General features: G+C 43.4%; 1 pseudogene; it reads right to left on the bottom strand.

The window, feature by feature from the left end:
- Nucleotides 1-2866: 2866 nt before the first annotated feature.
- On the bottom strand, nt 2867-2967 carry LOC129651878 (uncharacterized; annotated as a pseudogene).
- Between the last annotated feature and the right edge of the window lie 2871 nt (nt 2968-5838).

Consider the following 5838-nt stretch of genomic DNA (forward strand, 5'->3'; position numbering starts at 1 on the left):
TCACTGTAGAACCCATTAGAATACTGTGATTATATGTTCCTATTTTTTAATTGAAGCATAATCAACTTGCAACACTGTGTTCGTTCCTGGTGTACAACACAGTGATTTTATACTTCAGTACATTGCAAAACGCTCACCACAGCAAGTCTAGCTACTGTTAAGTATGTCACTGCATAAAGTTATTATAATCTGATTGTCTATAATCTCCACTCTGTACATTTTATCCCTGTGACTCATTTATTTTGTAACTGGAAGGGTTCACCTCTTAATCTGCCCCCTCCTTTCGCTCACCCCCTGCTTAGGTTCATCTTGCCTGCGACAGTCCCAGCTTCCTTTGTTTTTGATGACCTTGATGTTTTGAGGAGTACTGGGCAGGTATTTTACAGAATGCCTCCATATTGGACTTTAATATTTTTCTCATGATTAGACTGGGCTTATGAGTTTGTAACAGCATGATCTTACATATATAAAGTGCCACATCGTATCATTATATCATACTAAGCATTCATACTCTCAACATGATTTATCATTGTTGATGTTTACCTTGATCACCTTTACTGAGGTAGGATACACCAGGTTTCTCCATTGTAAAGTTATTCTTTTCCCCTCTTTCTATACTGTAGCCTGGAAGGAAATTTCTATCAGAAACTGTATTTCATTTTTAAGCTATAATTATATTTTAATAAGTAGTACCCTAAGTCACATGCACTGTTAATTAATTGTCACGACACTCTAAATGGGAAACTGAGAGTCAGGGAGTTTAAACTGTATTCCCAAGGTCATATAGTTAATAAGAAAGGAGATAAATTCAGTTTTATCTGAGTCCGCAGTCTGACATCCATGCCCTTTTTATACTGTTATCCTATAATACTAATCCACTAAATTTTTAACATGGTCTTGTAAGTGTCCTGGGTCTTGTTCCAGTGAGAGTTAAATGGAAGCCTAGACTGGCAGAACAATAATTTACCATCTACACTGTCCTTGAAAGCAGATTAACATGCAGATCTAGTCTATGCACCAACATAAACCTCTTTATGTCCCCCAACCCCAACATCATGAGCAAGAGTCCCACACTCACATCAGCTCTGCTTGGGAAATCAGACTGCAGCTTTGGCAACCTAGCTCAGCTACATAACACATTCAAAGCTGAGAGGCGTGGGAGGGCAGAAAGTGCTTTAGGATTATTTTCAAGGGCACTGGGAAGGAATGCAGTATAACATCCCAAACTTCAAGTGACTTGAAGGCCCAGAGACAAAAAGTGACTCACCAAAGGCTACACAGGGAGATACTGACAGAGCTGGAATTAGAAATAATGTCTTCAGTTTAGCACAGGTCTGTTTTTCTTTGGGACAAGTGCTTCTCAGAAGATGTGAAGTCATGGCTGATCATTGTATGCACTTCACACACTTCATTGTTAGGAGCAGGCTCTGAGAAATGAGCTTCCCGTCATTGGTGCTCCATTGTCTTCATCTGATGCCATTTGGGGGGCAGTATTGGGACATATAACTAATCTCCTGTGAGCCTCATCTGCTCTTCATGAGAAAAATCCTTAGCCTTCTAGGTTAGCCAGGACCAACAGGGGAAGAAACCACACAACAGGATATATAGAAAGTTTGAAAGCACCAAATAAAAAGGAGGAGATTCAATGATCCAAAATTTGCTATCTGCCCTTTTAACAAGGAAAACATCCTGTTTCTCACTGAGGCTATTTCTAGAGCTTGGATGAGGACCAGTGAGACACAAACAGCCCTGTGGTCCATATGACCACAAACAGAAATCAGGTAACACACACTGGACATGCTTCCTTTTACAGGGTTCTGTGAGATTACAATATCAAGGACTACCATGACAAATTAAAGATATCAAAAACTGTTCAGAGTAGATAGTAGATTCTTTTCAAAGTATTTGTGTAATAACAATCTCCATAATGACAAACATTTCTGGAGAAATTTCTCTTCTATATCATCTCATGGGTATCCTCCAATGAACTTGACATGACTGTCCCTATTTTACAGAGGAATAAACTAAAGCTTAGAGAAGTTAAATCTCTTGCCCAAGGCCATGAAGTTGAAGCTGGATTCAAGATTTCAACTATGATCTTTTGACAATTTGATGGTGATTCTCTTTGTTTCCTATACCTGTTTGTAACACACACCTGTTGATTCTATATAACCTAGGTATTTTAATTAGGTAACAACTGAAGAAATAGTTTTAGCAGATGGATGAGATATTCTAATTCCACAAATTGAAAACTAAAAAAGAGACCGAGGACCTGAAGGAGTGTAGGTGAATTCTTAGGGGAGCTTGTCGCCTTGCATGTGTGTTTAGTCACGTCCAGCTCTTTGCAACCCTATGGACTGCAGCCCACCAGACTCCTCTGTCCATAGGATTTTCCTGGCAAAAATACTGGAGTGTGTTGCCATTTACTCCTCTAGGGCATCTTCCTGACCCAGAGATCAAACCCACGGCTCCAGAGACTCCTGCATTAGCCGGCAGGTCTTTACCACTGAGCCACCTGGCAGGCCCAAAGTGTTAATATCACATTGTTGCTTTAGAGAAGGCCCAAAATGCCAGATACACCAGGGAACTGGCTGAGGAGGAAAGGAAGAATAAGGTATAAGAGAAGCTACCACAAGGATGAGGGGAGTTTTAAGATGGCAGATGGAGCAGGGAGAGGTCTCAGCTTTCCACCCCTACACCTCTTTGAAGTTTTCTCCGCCTCCCTCAGCAGACTTCATCTGTCTTCCCTCTGTACTCTCTTCCCTACTTATTCTGGATAGCTCTTTGCCCCACAGCTCTTTTTTTTTTGGTCAGATAGAGATTTTATTTTATTTTTATTTTTTTAATTGGACGATAATTGCTCTACAAAAATATGGAATGCTTCATGAATTTACATGTCATCCTGGTGCAGGGGCCACGTTAATCTTCTTTGTATCATTGTAATTTTAGTTTAAGTGCTGTTTTCACAGGGGTTTTCTGTTTCATTCTATGAGCTTCCAGAGGGCAGGTGTTGGTCTGATCCATTTCCACCAACCTAGCACTGCCTTGCATGGCACAGTGGAGGTATCTGACTAGTGCTCTTTAGATGAACAAATGAATAGTGAATGGATGACAATTAATGAGATGGATTGAAGTCTATCTTCTTGGGACTTTTATTTATTCGGTAAATCTCAGAGTTCTTTTCAAGTATAAATATAAATACTATGTAGAAAGAATCTCCAGAAATAACAATGATGTAGGAACACAACAGATCACTAGCTCAGTGGGTCTGAGAAGGTTGTTCAGTGGCTAAGTCATGTCTGACTCCTTGAGACCCCATGGACTGCAGCACACCAGGCTTCCCTGTCTTTCACCATTTCCCAAAGTTTGTTCCGGAGAAGGCAACGGCACCCCACTCCAGTACTCTTGCCTGGAAAATCCCATGGACGGAGGAGCCTGATGGGCCGCAGTCCATGGGGTCGCTAAGAGTCGGACACGACTGAGCAACTTCACTTTGACTTTTCACTTTTATGCACTGGAGAAGGAAATGGCAACCCACTCCAGTGTTCTTGCCTGGAGAATCCCAGGGATGGGGGAGCCTGGTGGGTTGCCGTCTATGGGGTCGCACAGAGTCAGACACGACTGAACTGACTTAGCAGCAGCAGCAGCAAAGTTTGTTCAAACTCAAGTCCATTGAGTCAGTGATGCCATCCAACTATCCCATGCTCTACCGCCCCCTTATCCTCCTGCCCTCAATCTTTCCCAGTATCAGCGTCTTTTCCAATGAGTCGGCTCTTTGCATCAGGTGGCCAAAGTACTGGAGCTTCAGCATCAGTCCGTCCTTTAAATATTCAGGGTTGAGTGGGTAGAGAACTCTTTTTGATGATGGATCAAATGGATACAGTGGGAAGACAACACCACCATGACAATCAATTTTTGAGGGACAATGATTGAAAGAGTTGTGTATTGAAGCAAAATATCATAAGATTATAGCAACAGATGGAGAAAATACAAAAAATGCAAGTGATATTTTAAAAGCCTAAATTCTGGGCGATAATCAACTTCAAAGTGAGAAACCAAAGGACAGGGAGGACTAAACAAGGGGGTCAGTGGAAGAGGCATTTTGCTTCCTCTCCAGGGAGGGCTACACCTGGAAAGTGCCCCCTGCTCACTAAAGGGCAGATTCTGAATGTGAGACAAATGAGGGTGTTTCCAGATGACAAGCAAGCTCCATCAGCCAGTCAAGGAAGGCCACTCATACTCCCGTTTTCAAGACTCCTTTTTGCTTAAAAACAAACTAAATGAGTTCTCCTAGTATATGGCAACCCTCTGGTAATAGACATGACCACAGGCTCAGCTCATCTTCCCCGTTTCCATTCCCTCTCCAGGCCCAAGAGTCAGGGATGAGAAATGGGTACAGGGAGGAGGGGCAGGACTGAGGTTTCTCAGAGAACATTGCTGGTGGGGGAGGGGGTGGAGAGGAAATACTACTGGCAAGAAAAGCCACCCTACTGTGCATTGGGCATGGCATGAAATGTTTTTACCTTGCTGTTTTTAGTCACTCAATCATGTCTGACTCTTTGCGACTTCACGGACTGTAGCCTGCCAGGCTCCTCTGTCCATGGAATTTTCTAAGCAAGAATATGAAATGGTTGTCATTTCCACCTCCAGGGCATCTTCCTGACACAGGGATCAAACTTGGGTCTCCTGCATTGGTAGGCTGATCCTTTACCACTGAGCTGTCTGGGAAGTCCCTTCTCAGGTTACAAACCTTCCATGCTTCTCATTGTCTAGAGCAGCACTCTGACAATGGAAATGGTCTGTGTCTGCAGTGCCCAGTACAGTAGCCACTAGACATATTTGGCCATTGAACACTTGAAATATTGCTTTTACCACTGAATTTTTTATTTTATTTGAATTAATTTGAATAGCCTCATGTGGCTAGTAATTACCATGTTAGACGGTACATGTCTAAAGTCCTACATCTTTAGACTGACAGTGAAACTGTTTCAGACCTAATACACAGTGACAGCCCTTTCTCCTCAATTTCAGACGTGTTATAACTTGGGGTTAAGCCAGGACACGTGATGTCAGCAAGCAGAAGGGAAGGGAAGAGAAGATATTCTTGTGGCTTTAAGTCTAAACTCTCTTCTAGGTCCAGCTATACCTCTCTTGTGCTGGTACCCCATCCCCCCACCCCCGGCCCCTCCACGCCACCTTCTTTCCCCTCCCTGTCGCAACATGGCCTTGTTTTGTTGGCCTCAGCCAGACTTTGGACTCTGTCCCACCTCCGCTTACCTCCTGTAGAAATGGATGCTGTTGGTCTTGGCAACAACCTTGAGGCTACACTTGTTCCTCTACCAGCGCTAATTAGTTACTGAACAAACAGCAAGAGAGCCTCAGGGTAGGCCCACATGCAGGACTTTCAGACCGGGTGGAAAATGTCAAGATGTAATGGAACTTCTGCTCTGAATCACGTCTGGAGAATGAAATATTAGAGAGAGCCAGATCCTGAAACACATGAGGAAAATAGGAGAATGGAGCACAGTTCTCCTTGGAGCCTCCTCATCTTTGCAACATCACTGGGAGGCAAGAAAACTTCATGTGGATGGGCAGGGCCAGGAGGCTGCTTAGCTAAACCTCCCTTTGCTCTGGGTTTTGCTCTGTGGGTTGATGGAACCCGTGGTGTTGATGGAAGTTTTATGTTTATGGATGGTTCAAGAGAGGTAAAAGTGGTGAAGGTTCCTCTAAAATGTGGAACACCTAATATGGGACAGGAAATTACAGCCACGTGGGCTGCCTGGGGTCAGGGCTCACCTCAAACACACTCCTAATCAGAGGAGCTGCAGCCCAGAGTAG

This window comes from Bubalus kerabau, chromosome 4 (genome assembly GCF_029407905.1).
Source record: "Bubalus kerabau isolate K-KA32 ecotype Philippines breed swamp buffalo chromosome 4, PCC_UOA_SB_1v2, whole genome shotgun sequence".
In the NCBI taxonomy this organism is placed as follows: domain Eukaryota; kingdom Metazoa; phylum Chordata; class Mammalia; order Artiodactyla; family Bovidae; genus Bubalus; species Bubalus kerabau.